Consider the following 14,154-nt stretch of genomic DNA (forward strand, 5'->3'; position numbering starts at 1 on the left):
TCCCTGATCGTTGGACATGCAGGAGGCAGCCTATCAATATTTCTCTCTCATCAGTGAGTCTGCCTCTCTCTCCCTCTCCCTTTCTCTCTCTCTCTAAAATCAATAAAAACATATTTTTAAAAAAATGTAGCTCACATTATTTCCAGAACCTTGTTTGCTTTCTGAGTCACCAGCCATTGTAATGGAAAACAACATGTTTTTCCTTGGGTCTAGACTGAGATTTTCTAGTTAATTCACGGTTGGACTTTTTGTTTTGTTATTTATTATTATTAAGTATGTAGTTAACTAACAATCTGTCTTCTACCCCTTCTTTCCTGGAGCTTTCCTGGCCTGACATTGGGGTGGGGCACTGGTCAGTTCAGGCCTGTGGCGAGATCCCCGGCTCCGGTCTGCACGCAGGGCTGTGGGCTGAAGGTGGGAAATCTTCAGAGACCCTCCTCCTGAGTCATAACTTTAGGAGGCCCACGGCTCTCTCAGGCCCTCTCTCTCTGCCTCCATTATTCCTCGCGGGGGGGCTGAGCTCCTGTGGATGGCGCTCTCTGCCCAGGGCTCCAGAGAAGAAGCAGACACCCTTACTGTGTTGTTGCTGTAATAGCTTCCAGTCGGTCTCCTAGCCTTTGCCCCTGCTCCCTGCCCGTCTGTGCTCAGCACCAGCCAAGGAGGATAGTGTCATTCCTTACAACCCTCTGATGGCTGCTCATTTCACTCAGAGCAAGAGGCAGAGGCCCTGCACGGCAGGCCCTCCGCGTGATGTCCTGCTGCTCCTGCTCTGGCCCTGCTGGTCCTCTCGCTGCTGTTGGAACGTGCGAGGCAGGCTCCCCCGTGAGGGCTTTGCCCTGCTGTTCTTGTCTCCCCAGCTCTCTGAATTGCCCCCTCCTTCCCTTCTCTAGTTTGCTCACATGTCCCCTCTCAGTGAGGCCTACCCTGACCCCGCTATTTAAAATGTGATGCACCCCAACGCCCACCCTCTCTGCCTGGCTGACTCTTCCATAATGCCCAGTTCTCCACTTAAATGCCCTGTCCTCCAGGCAGCCCCCCCCGCCCCCAGCTCCCCAGGGCCCGCTGTGGACTCCCCAAGCCCCTTATTCTGTTTCTCATGTGAGCACTGACCACGGGGTCATGTCAGAGTCTGTTTACTGGTCTGCTTTTCACCGGGATGCCCAGCACAATGCTTGGCTTGTGGCAGGCGCTCATTATCAATGGGTTGTGCAAATAAACGGTTGGATGAATGAGAATGAGTCTGTTCATTAAAAAACTTAGAGATTGTTGAGAAGATTAGCGAGAAGGCTTGTGAAGCTTTTAGTATGGTGTTTGCTCAAAAACAGGTAATTTATGTTTATAATTTGTGTGATTGGCAGGGGAGGACTTCTTACCACAGAGCATCCAGATGCCTATAATTTAACTAGTCCCAGCGAAAACGGCACTGATTTTTATACAGAAGAAATCAGATTAACATGCTTGGACAATGTGTGTTGGATGGAAGGGGCGTCCTGAGTTTTTCTTACACACGGATGAGCGGAGGGCCCCCCACTTCTTATCTCACCTCTTGTTATCACTGCCTGGCTGTCAGCAGCCCAGCTCCCTGGGTCCTAGCACCTTAGGAGGTGCTCGTGTATTTAAATGACTTACTTCACCTCTAACTAGGAGCCTGGTGCGGGAAATGGGAGAAAGGCAGGATGGACTACTGTGTGATGATTGCAGGGCCCAGCCCTTCTGGGGCTCCCCAGTTTCACGTAATTATGGTTTTACAATAATAGGCAACTATATGAGACGTTTCTTATATGTAAGTTTGTAAATCAGCAAAGAATTGCTTTAACTTTTGAACTGAATAGTCGAGCTGCCTTAATCATGGAGGAATTTGGCAACAGTTGGAAAGCGGTGTCAGGACAGTGGCTGGAGGGTGTGGGTGTAAGGGAGAGAGAGAGAGAGAGAGAGAGAGAGAGAGAGAGAGAGAGAGAGAGAAAGAGAGAATGCCAGCCTAGGACAGGAGGCGGAAAGATCCCAAGACTTACTTTGCTCAGTTCCTCCTTATTTCATCCAAGAGCAGAGCCGCTGAGTCAGATGATGACAAGATGAGGTGGTGCCCACCCCCTTTCCCACCCATCTGAGCAGTCCCAGCGCCTGCTCTGTGATGACCTGCATGGTGCTGCCTGGGGAGGCAAGGGGACTGTTGTCAAGTCAAGAGCATTCTCTGCCCCACGCGGTGCTGGGCTTAGTTAGAAAGTGGCGCTGGCCAGCACTCTGCTCTGCACAGACCTGCAGGAAGGCGTGGTGCCAGGCCTGCGGCGGGAGCAGGGAGAAGCTGGCACACACATGCATGGACGTATTACCCCCTACACACACACGTGCATGCGGTCACTGAAACACGCAGTCGGACTTGTCCCCACGGGACAGGACCACTTGAGATCCCATCCACTTTCAAAGTGCAGCTGCCCAGAGAGACCTCAGGTGAGCAGTTAGATACTGTAGTTCAGATTCAGTGTTTATAGCTGTGTGGCCTTGGGGAAGTTTCCATTATTAAATGAGCGTAGTAATACTTACCTTATAGGGGTTAATAGACATGAATTTCTGCCCCTGAGTGAGTGTTCGATCTGGGAAAGCTATGACTGCCATTGTGATTGCTCCTTTAGAGCCCAGCAGTGCAGGGGTGACAGGCAGCAGGGCCCTGGAGTCCATCAGCCCTGGGTTAGCGGCTCCGCCGCTCCCTGACTGCGACCCCAACCTCGGGGAGCCACTTCCCCCTTTGACGTCCCCGTTTTCTTCATTTGTTTTTTTAAAAAATATATTTTATTGATTTTTTACAGAGAGGAAGGGAGAGGGATAGAGAGTTAGAAACATCGATGAGAGAGAAACATCGATCAGCTGCCTCCTGCACACCTCCTCCTGGGGATGTGCCCGCAACCAAGGTACATGCCCTTGACCGGAATTGAACCTGGGACCCTTCAGTCCGCAGGCCGATGCTCTATCCCCTGAGCCAAACCGGTTAGGGCTCCGTTTCTTCATTTGTAAAACTCAGTGAATTATAGTTGCTTTGTAAGGTTTTTAAAAAGAATTCAGTGAAACCATAAAGGATCTAATGTATGAAAGACCTATGATATAGTACCTAGCATAAAATACAAAGTTAATATTAACCATCATATTTATTGATGCTGATAGTGATGATGGTGGGGGTGTCTACTGTGCTCATTAAATCATTAAATTGCAACCAGTTTTTCCCCCGCATAATCCAATTGTAATGTTCCTTTCCCCACCGAAACCTTCCTGCTGGCTCTGTTGAATTTAACTTTATTCATTTTGGGTTGAGTCATTGCCCCATTATACCAAGGATTCTTAGAATTAGAATCCTAGTCTCAAGAATTTGATGCAAGACTAGTATCTGTGTATAAAAGGTGAACCACATCCAAACACCACGTAGAGGAGTGTGAGGGCACGTTCCCCCTGCTGTGACCAAAACAATTAAATGGCTTGCAGGTGGTGGAGTAGTTAAATCTCATCGTGGTGTGGGTGGCTATGGGGGATCCTTCAGTTCATATGCTTTGGGGTGCAAGTCACAGAGAATCTAACTCGAATTAAGGGGCTGCAGCCACCAGGAGCTGTACTGCCTCGGGTTGCTGGTGGTCCGGAGTGGGGTGGCTTCCAGGTGGACCGGACCCGGTGGTGCCATCTTCATTGCCTGTGACTGTCTTGGCCCAGCTTTCCTCCAGGGGGCAGCTTCATCCTCAGGTTGGCAGTGAGGTGGTGGCAGCAGTTCCCAGGTTCTCATCTGTGTCCAGAGGGAATTCCCTTAAAAGGTTCCCTTGAAGGTTGGGAGACTTTCCCCCACAGCCCCAGTGAGCTTTGCCTCTTACTTCATTGGCCTTCATGGGTCATGTGCGCTTTCCTAACTAACCGCTGGCGAAGGGATGGGGTTACGTGGACTGGCTTAGGCCAACCAGGACCCACCCCAGAGATGGAGCCATTGCACGGGCGGGCAGGGAAGGATCTTGTGGCGGTAACCATACTGCTGGCTACAGATGCTCTTTTTTAGCTGGCTGGAGGGAGGCAGGCATTTTCAGTTTGGTTGAATTGTTGGTCTAATGTTACAAGTGGCCTGTATCATTTTGCACAACTCTGGGGCACGCTGGCCCGAGCGGCAAAACTGGACTTACCAGCATTGACCACTATGTATATTTACTGAGTCAAAAAAAATCCTTCAGGTCATATTATCCCGGAAAATGTGTGTTTTGTTCTCAATGAATTCATTGGCCTAAAAAGCAGGTTAATTATAATATCATGATTAGTAATGCTGCGGTAAAATACACAATAAGCGACCAGGAGAAAAGGCATAACAAGGAGTAGTCAGCGCCCAGTCCTGGGGGCGGGATGCAGGAAAGAGTCTGAAAGCTATCAGAGACCAGAGCAGCTTTGGAGGGGCCTGTCTCCCCTTTTCCATTTCCATGGGCGCCCGAGTATCCAGCTCATTGCCGTGATCTTTCCCCTCATTGGCAGGCTTCTTTGGAACTTCCCACGGGTCTGATCACAGCAGAGAAGGGGGCTGGACAAAGGCCAGGTTCTGAGACAGGTCTGGCATCTGGCGCTGCCCAGGCGGATCGGCGAGCACTGGCAGACACGGGCAGAGCCCAGGATCTAGAGGGACTGGCACCCCCACAGGGGCTCACGATGGGCTGAAATGCAAGGCCCCCGAGGGCTGTAGCCACATCATGAAGACCTGGAATGTCAGGCATGGGGCTTTGCACTTGTTTCTCTAGGTGGCGGTTCAGACCAGGGCTCAGAGTAAACCATCTTCCCTACTCAGAGCCCAGAGTGAGGGCTGCTACCAGGCGAGGGCCTTTGACAGCTGCACTGGTATTAGGATCAGCGAGAAGATTCCATCTGGCTGCATAAACAGTGCCGTCTCCCGCCCCAGCTCCACTGTGGCAATAACCGACTTCTGTTTAAAAAATGACTTCCAAGGAAGTCAGCTCAAGTACTCTTGGTCGTTGTGGGCGGGCAGGGTGTCAGCAGGCACCAGCTGGGCTCTCAGTGCTCCAGGGACTGACACTTGAGAAGTGTTTTGGTAGAAGAGAGGCTCTCGGAGAAGTTTTGCAAACCCTGAGGATTCGGCCGTCTGAGCCTGCTGCTGGCAAACACCCTCCAGGGAACACGTGTGGTCTCCCGGACGTTGGCCCCCAGCCCTCCTCTGTGCCAGCCAGGCCACTGTGCACCTCCACTCTGTTTCTGCAAGGCCAGCTCTAACCATTACTGACTCCTGGTGACTTTTCCTGCCTGAGACTCTCTGAGGAATGCTATTCTGTCCTTAGTTTTCTACTTCCTATAAGGTCCTCAGGAAAAGTACAGGCCCCTTTTTATCTTTGTCTGTCTGTCTATTTATGTCTCGGTGCTTTAGGGAAGTAGAGAGACTACAAGAAGTGACAAATCCCGGAGAAGTGACAAATGCTCAAGGAATCTCGAGCTGCTCTTGTAGAAGTAATTATTGGTCTAGATTAAAAAGTAACCGCTGGTTTTATTTTTTAAAGCCACCTTGCTGGGCCTAACCCAGGGGTGGGCAAACTTTTTGACTCGAGGGCCACAATGGGTTCTTAAACTGGACCGGAGGGCCGGAACAAAAGCATGGATGGAGTGTTTGTGTGAACTAATATAAATTCAAAGTAAACATCATTACATAAAAGGGTACGGTCTTTTTTTTTTTTTAAGTTTTATTCATTTCAAACGGGCCGGATCCAGCCCGAGGGCCGTAGTTTGCCCACGGCTGGCCGAACCCCTGGGGTTTCTTTCTGGACTCTTGCTTTGGGGACCATGAAGGGTTTCCAGTGACTTGCTTCGTCCCCAACACAGTGGAGGTGCTCAGAAGTGCCCATTGATGAATCTCGTCCAGTGGTGATCTCTGCACAGTGGTATATTAAGGCTCCTCTCCCTTACTAGAGCCTTCCTTCCCTTCTCTAAGTCAGGAAGTCCTGGGTAGTAAATATGACTATTTAAGCAAATTTGAAAGTTGCAAGCAAAAGGCCCTTAAAACCACTTGTACCCACTCAAGTATAGTTGTAAGGATTTCTGCAGAAGCTAACTCTTAAAGAGGCCTCCTTTGCAACAATAGCAAAATTATGGGCAACTGCTGAGCATCTTCCTTCCTCTCTGTCCTGCCCTCTCCCTGTTTCCCCTCCCTGCATCCCTTCCTTTTATGGATATGTACTGAATGCCTGTGGGGACAGGCTGGGAGGGATTCAGTGGTGAAGAAGGCAGGTGTGGTCTCTGCCTTCTTGTAGCCGACAGGCTGGTGAGTGAGGGGGTAGTCCTGAATCGAAGGACGGTTGAGACAGATACGTCTGTGATGGGAGCCTGCTGTGTAATTGATTAGGACCCAACATTTTACATTTCTGAGGTCTTGTTTTCCAAATCGGCAGAATGCTTTGGTGAGCTGATGTTTACCACAACATTTAGGCTTCCTCCCCTTCCTTTTGCATAAAATATATCTGTTAATCTCTGTACACGTTAGGATGTGGCTAATTTTTAGCATTTGATTAATACCCCCGTAGGTTGGCCAATATTCAGTGGATTTGACATATTTGTAAATATGTCCTCTGTATTTCCTTGGGTGATTCCATCACAATACCAGCAGTACTAGTGGAATGGAGATTGCTGGGACTCTGGAGTGTGGTTTTCTCTGTCTTCCTTGGCACGCAGGTGGGCTGCATTTCTGCTCTCCTTCAGCTAAGCAGGACCTGGTGGCAGGTGGCAGAGTTCTGACCAGTGGAATGCGGGGGCGTGATATACACCACTTCTAGGTCTGGCTTCCAGGCCTCTTGCACAGGCTGCCATGCTCTTTTCTTTTTTCTTTGTCTCTGGGCTGGAGAGAAAAGGCCAATGGAGAGCTCTGAAGCTCTAGGCTCAGGTGTTCGCTGCCTGTTTTTGCTCATAAAGTTTCATGGAAACACAGCCACACCCCTTTGTTCATGTATTGTCTGTGGTTGCTTTTCCTTTCAAAGGCAGAGTCGAGTCCAGTGGTTCCCACTTAGCCATGGTTTCGCTTTCTGTGGTTCCCCTTACCTGCATTCAACCACAGTCCAAAGATGTTAGATGGAAAATCCCAGAAACAAAGCATTCATAAGTTTTAAATTGCACATTGCTCTGAGTGGCATGGTGAAATCTTGCACCATCCTCCTCTATCCTGTCCGGGCGTGAATCATCCCTTTGTTCCAGTATGTAGGCTCCCAATCTCTACTCTTTCCTCCGTAGTAACATATACAGTCTCCAAGTTCTTTCCCAGATGTTGTCTTAATAGATTCTCACTGCAGACTTCTGTAGGTGGTAAAATATTCTCATTGTTAGGTGAGGAAACCAACCCAGAGAGAAGTGACTTACCAAAGTGACTTACTTGATTAGCAAGTAGCATGACTGACACCAGATCATGGGTTCTTCCCACCCCCACAGGGGCTCTGGTGGTTTTAGTAATCACTCCACTAAATCTAAGCAGAATGTTTTCCTTGGTTCTTGGTTTGCATTCAAAATGCACCAGCCTGTCGAATTGCTTTTGGGCATTAGCCCATCCCTGAACAGTCACCATAACAACACAGATATATAGAGAGGAATGTGGGGTGGGCAAAAACGGACGCTAGTCTAGGGGAGGAGAATTTTGCAGGATGTGTGTGTGTGTGTTGGGCGGGGGGGGGGGGGTAGGACTCATCCTGGATATTTTGGGTAACTTCATGATCTAGACTGAAAATGGGTGAGAGGGGCACTGTCCTGGGCCTTTAATATCCTAATTCACCCAGATGACACCTCTTACGAACTTAGCACAACCTCTCAGGACTATATGCTGCTTTGGGGACAGTGTTTATCAAGATGTGATTCTTAGGGGAAACAGGTGCTTATTAAACACTAGAGACCCAGTGCATGACATTTGTGCACTGGAGGGTGGGGGGGGTGGAGGTGGTGTCCGTCAGCCTGGCCTGTGCCTCCTTGGGAGTGGGCCTACACTGGCAGGCGGACATCCCCTGAAGGGTCCTTAGCACTGCCGCGGAGGCTCCTGCCACTGCTATTGCGCTCACTAGCCCGGCTTCTGGCTGAGCAGTGCTCCCCCTGTGGGAGCCCACTGACCACCAGAGGGCAGCTCCTGCATTGGCGTCTGCCCCCTGGTGGTCAGTGAGTGTCATAGCGACCGGTTGTTCTTCTGTTTGGTCAATTTGCATATTAGAGTTTTATTATATAGGATGTAGATTCCTAAGCCCACCCAAGAGCTACTGCGCGAGAATCTATGGAGGGAAGTCCCATGCGGCTGCTTTTTATTTATTATGTATTTATTATTTTAAATATATTTTAATTGATTTCAGAGAGGAAGGGAGAGGGAGAGACAGAAACATCAATGATGAAAGAGAATCACTGATTGGCTGCCTCCTGCACACCTCCTACTGGGGATCGAGCCCGCAACCAGGGTATGTGCCCTTGACTGGAATCGAACATGGGACCCTTCAGTCTGCAGGCTGACACTCTATCCACTGAGCCAAACCCGCTAGGGTGAGGCTGCTTTTTAAAATAAGCAATGTAGCCGAAACCGGTTTGGCTCAGTAGATAGAGCGTCGGCCCGCGGACTGAGGGGTCCCGGGTTCGATTCTGGTCAAGGGCATGTACCTGGGTTGCGGGCACATCCCCAGTAGGAGATGTGCAGGAGGCAGCTGATCGATGTTTCTCTCTCATCGATGTTTCTAACTCTCTATCTCTCTCCCTTCCTCTCTGTAAAAAATCAATAAAATATATTTTAAAAAAATAAATAAATAAAATAAGCAATGTAGGTGACTCTGAGATGCACTCAAGAACCACAGTCTTAGGAGGTGACAGCAAATGAAAAGTGAGTCCCACTTTTACTCCTCCTTTGTGGTGGGGCAGCAAGCTGCCTCAGGTAAGAAAAATCCCCACATGGCATTTATTTCTGTAGCAGGAGTATTTCCTCTCTGAGCAGGAAGCCCATTTACTATGCCAGCTCTCTTCTCCAGAGAATCACTTGTAGATAGGAACTCAGCATGGTATCTTAGCTGTGTAGTATCCTGTCTCAAAAATTGCTCCCCTCTTGTGGTTTTTCATTTTTCCCAGCTGGAAATGGGGATCCTCTGCCTTCTTCCTGCCCAGGGCAGACAGGGCAACAGATTGCTCAGGATGTAGCTCAGGGGACACTTGTGTGCCCACCACTCCTCTGCGAGTGACCACCAGTGCCATTTCCACCCACTGTCTCCCAGCCCAGGCCCCTTGATGAATAGTGGAGACACCTTCCTCCTCGCTGGACCCAAAACTTTCAGAGTCTGAAGACGGTACATTCACAGGGGCATAAACTTCGTTGACTCGCTTGTGTATCGATTTCTCATAAGGTGGCTGGAGGATGTACATGTTCTGGAGGAAGCGGAAAGTGAGCATTGAGGGGTAGGAGTGGGGTTGGCATGCACCCAGAGAGGGAGGCAAATGCATGTCCTGGACATGGCGGACTCACCTACTGGGCCTGAGAGGCACAGACTGGCCAAGGGGACACATAGGCCGTTATTTCTTAAGCCACCCAAACGGGGTGAACGAAAATGAAAGTTTTTGATTGGATATCAAAGGAAATGTGGCTCAAAGACGGAAAATCTTCCTCTGTGGGAGGATGAGAGAGGAGAAGATGTAGAGCAGGAGGGACTCTCACTACTGGCTTACGTGTCTTTGGCCGTGCAGGGTCCTAGGGATTGGGTGGTGGAGGAGAGCCCTTCCCTGCTACCCCAGGAGCCCGACAAGCATGGGAAGAGTTGATGGGGCTGCTGCATTGCTATTGTGTCACTGGGCCCTTTTCCCGCTCAGGCCCCCATCATTTAAAGTGCCATCCCTGCTCATTAGCCAAATATAGCAAAAAAGAATGAGGAGAGAGGTGGGTGGAAAGCGAGAGTTAGGGGAGAAAGACAGGTGCCCTTGGGGCTTTCGTGAGCGCCTGGGCCAGTATCTCAAAGCAGCAGGGCTTGCTTTCCTTGGGTTAGGGCCTGGGGGTGGGGCCACAGCAGCCACTCTGCCCTTAGGAAGCTCCTCACGTGATGTGGTGTGGGCACCCAGACTCTGTTTTGTGGGTCTCCGTGCCCTCCTTTTCCTGGTGCTCTGTAGAACCTGCTCCGCTGGGCACAGGCGGTGGGACAGCGATGGAGCCCAGGAGATGCAGTTGAAAGTGAGAAGTATACATGAGTTCATGAATAAAGTTCTATCAGAATACAGTCCCACACATTCATGTACGTACTGTCTGGTTGCTTTCATGTTACAACAGCAGAATTCGAGTAGTTGCAACAGAAATGGCAAGGCCTGCAAAGTCTCAGATATTTAATATCTGGTCCTTCATGGAAAGACTTTGACGTCCTCTAGGCCTCAAGAGCTCTTGTTGGCATTTAAATGCTTAGCCTCGAAGTGACTCACATCACTCTACTCCCAGCTCAGGGGCCAGAATGATCACATGACCCTGCCCAACCATCCTGGGCCAGGAAGTACATCCTACTATGTGCCCAGGAGGCGGATAGCCAGAATATTTGGTACTAATGATCACCACAACAGCCTAGTATGTGTTGGACTCAATACCAGGTGCTGAATATAGAAAGATAAGACCAAATCCCTGATCTCAAAGAACTCAAGGAATGCTAGGATTTAGGGGCCGGCGGTGGGGATAGGCTAAGTGTAGAATAGATTCACGTGTCCTTCCCTGGAATACCTAGCTCTGTCTTGTCTAAATTGCCTGAGAGAGAAGTTGCTCTCTCAGCTACATGATCGCCAGACCTGGGGACTGGCCGGCTTGGCAGGCGGCAGGGGCGACAGATTTCCCTGATGAGCATTTATATCAATAATAGAAGGGTTGTTTAACAGGAATTCTTAAAGGAAAGATGAGATAATTTCATGTTTTGATATTCGTAAAATTGATTCCGTTGAAACGGGAGCTCTGCCGTGCATATTATTGCTGCTATAATTTTGGCAAAGATGTAATTCAAATTGGCACAGTGTCTGGGAAGGGGGATCCAAGAAGGAAAGAGAGGGTGCGATGGGCCAGGAGGCAGAGGCACGGGGCCAGGTCCCCGGGGGCCTGGTGAGAGCCGGGAGGGTGGCCCGGGCGCCTTCGCTGTGGAGGGCCAGGAGGGAGAGGAGGCCGCTCGAGTTTCTGGTGGTGCTAAAGCTTGGGAGGGAGTGGGAGCCACCCAGGGAGGGCTGCGTGCATGTGTGTGGTGGGGGAGAGACATTTAAACATCGTAGGAATGAAGGATAAATTTAAAATCCATCAAGCGCAGTTGAGACAGAATGACAACGTGAGGAGCATGAATCACTCTTCCTAGGGACCCGCCCAACTGTTTGCAGGATTCGTAATGTATATGCTCCTGCATTCCTGCTCCCCTCCGAGCTCACGCGGGACCCTCTCCTTGGCCCCTCCCTTGCTCGCTTGGCCCAGCCCTGGTGGCCGAGTATGTAGTGCTGACCAGCACGTCCCCATGGAGGACGCGTCACCAGGGGAGGCAGGGTCAGGGCCTGGGGGACAGCATTCGGGGAGGGCCCCTCCCCTCCCCAGTGCAGAGTGGGTGCTCACGAAGCACTGGGTGAGTGAGCTGGCCGCCAGGGCTTCTCCGAGTGTGTAGAGTACAGGGCACTTCTTAGAGGCAAGGGCATGTGCGTGCGTGTGTGGTCACTGGGAGCCTGGTTTGGAATGTGGGTGGGGAAAAGGCTGGGAATTGAGGGGTTAGGCTCTGGGCATGGAGGGAGACAGTAAGCAGATATCTTTGAAACTTGGCAAGTTCAGAGCCTCTCAGGCCAGAAGGACTGTCCCCGACCTCAGGCTTGCTGTGGGAACTGTTTCCGAATCCTTTGGGTTCCCTACACCCTCTCGGCACACGCTCTTCCTTTCGCCCGTGATCCTCTCCTGTCCCTCACCCGGCAAGTTCTGTTGAAACCCAGCCCAGGGGTCCTCTCCTCCACCAAGCCCTCCTGACCACCCCCGATGGGCTGAGGTGTCCCTATGAGCTCAGGTAGGCACAGGCCCACCTCAGTCATAGCCTGTCATGTTGTGTGGTCAGAATAGTTCTCCCTGCTTCTCCCCAGAGAGGCCGTGGGCTCAATCCAGCTTATCTGGGTGTGCCCAGGGCCTGGCATGGAGAGAGTGAGAGTGAGGGCAGCAGGGTGTGGGGCTCCCCAGAGGAGCCAGGGCATGGGGAGAAAGTCTCCCCACCAGCGGGAGGGACACCCCAACTAGGCCTCGGGGGCGGGGCTGCGAGGGAAGCCTTTGGTGCTCATTCTCCACTCGGAGAGCAGCACCCTAGACGTGTGTCTGTTGCATCTGATTATTCCTTTAACCCCTGAATTCTGCACTAGACTGTGACGTTTATGGGGCAGAAATCAAGTCGATTGTGTTCAGCTCTTGGTGCCCAGCCTCTGGCAGCCAGCCTGGCTGGTGCACTGGACGCTCCTGGGTTCAGCCATCATTGATCGCTTCCTGTGAACATGTCTGGGTCTTGTTCTGGGGGGACAATGGCATTAACCCTTTCTCTTCTCTATTTCCCTTGTGCCCAACCCTCCCCTCCCCTCCCCCACGCCTCTCCTGCATCACTCCCCTCCCTCCCTCCCGCAGAGCAATGTTCTGTGATGGTGCCCGAGATGCGTGGACTGAGTCCAGGCCGCAGGCTGCCCGAGCCCACCCCCTACCCAGCTGCAGGCGGGAGCCCTGAGCCAGGGTCCGCGGGCCACCACCGCCACGTGCTGGCTCTGCCCGAGGAGGAGGCATGGCGACCCCAGCAGTGCGCCCTGCTCGAGGCCGATGCCTCGGAGGAAGTGGGCATACTGCCGGCCTCCCCGCACACCGCAGCCTCCGGCTTCGACAACTTCTTCCCGGTGCAGGAGGGCGAGGGCCCAGGCTGGGAGGGCGGCTCCAGCCCCTTCCTCCCCGTGAGCCCGGACGTGATAAAGCGGAGGCGTGGGGGCCTCATCGAGCAGCGCGACATCATCAAGGCCCACGAGGCGCACAAGATGCAGAGCACCCCGCAGGCCCGGCGCAAGGAGTGGGAGTGAGTACTCTGGGGGCGCGGGGTCGGGTCGGGGAGCGGCCCAGCTGGGCAGCCAGGGAGGAGCGCAGTGGGCAAGGCCCTGCCCGGGATCAGGTCGGCGGGGGAGGGTTCCCTCAGAAAAGGGCCCAGCGAGACAGATGCGTGTGTCTCTAAAGAGGCCCCTGCGGGCAGCCCCATGTCACTAACCAGCTGTAGGTCAACGCCTGTCAGATGGGGTGAATCAAGCTTGTTCCCCAAAACACACCTAGTTTACTAAGAGCCATGGAGAAAGGACGGGGGTCTGTTTCACACTGACTTCCCTGAAAAGAGGAGCTCTGTAAACCTCGGAGAAGCCACCGAAATGAGAGTCATCTATCTCGTCTTTCCTCTGGAGCTGCGGCTGACCCTACTCTTTTTGATGTCATCCTTGGGTGAATGATTACATTTTGGGGCCAGTCTTCAGTGGATGGAAAAGATTGACCAAGATCCGCGCCTGTAACTTTACCTCTGATCTTTTTGTACAGAGCAAAAGGATCTATGTTCTGTCTTTGGCCGCCTTTCACCTAATTTGTGCCTGTTGAGAACGTGGGCTTTTATTCCCAGGAGTCATACATTGAAGGGAGATAATATTTCCTTTAATTCCCAGCCTCCCCAGGTTTATCCCACACCTCAGGGCTTTGTTTTGTCCTTTGGGTGCCAGTGTTTATTCTGCGTGTTTGCGTGTCCTGTGGTCTGTATGTGTTGATCGCCTCCTGCCTTAGATTGTTGAGCTGTGAGATGGCATCAAGGGCAAAGAAACTAGCAACAGGTGCTTTTTGATCGTGGTGGTCATGCTGGAACCCACCTACATGGTTCCAGTGGACAGGAGGCGACGAGCTGGCCTCTGGTGGTCTTTCCCTGTGGGTATTAGTCTGTGCTGTGTGTTAGTTCATTCGTTCATTCACTGAGCCTGGATGCCTGCCCGAATCCTGGGATTCAGAGAGTCACTGGGCACCCACACCGATCTCAACAAACCTTCTTTCCTGTTGTTCATTTCCCAGAGCCGTTAGTCTATAAAACCTTACCAGCTCTCTCTAAGTGCCAACAGCATTCTGAGCCCCTTACCTATATTATTAACTCACTAGAGGCCCGGTGCACGAATTCA

This window comes from Myotis lucifugus, unplaced genomic scaffold, assembly GCF_000147115.1.
Source record: "Myotis lucifugus unplaced genomic scaffold, Myoluc2.0 scaffold_54, whole genome shotgun sequence".
NCBI classification, from domain to species: Eukaryota; Metazoa; Chordata; class Mammalia; order Chiroptera; family Vespertilionidae; genus Myotis; species Myotis lucifugus.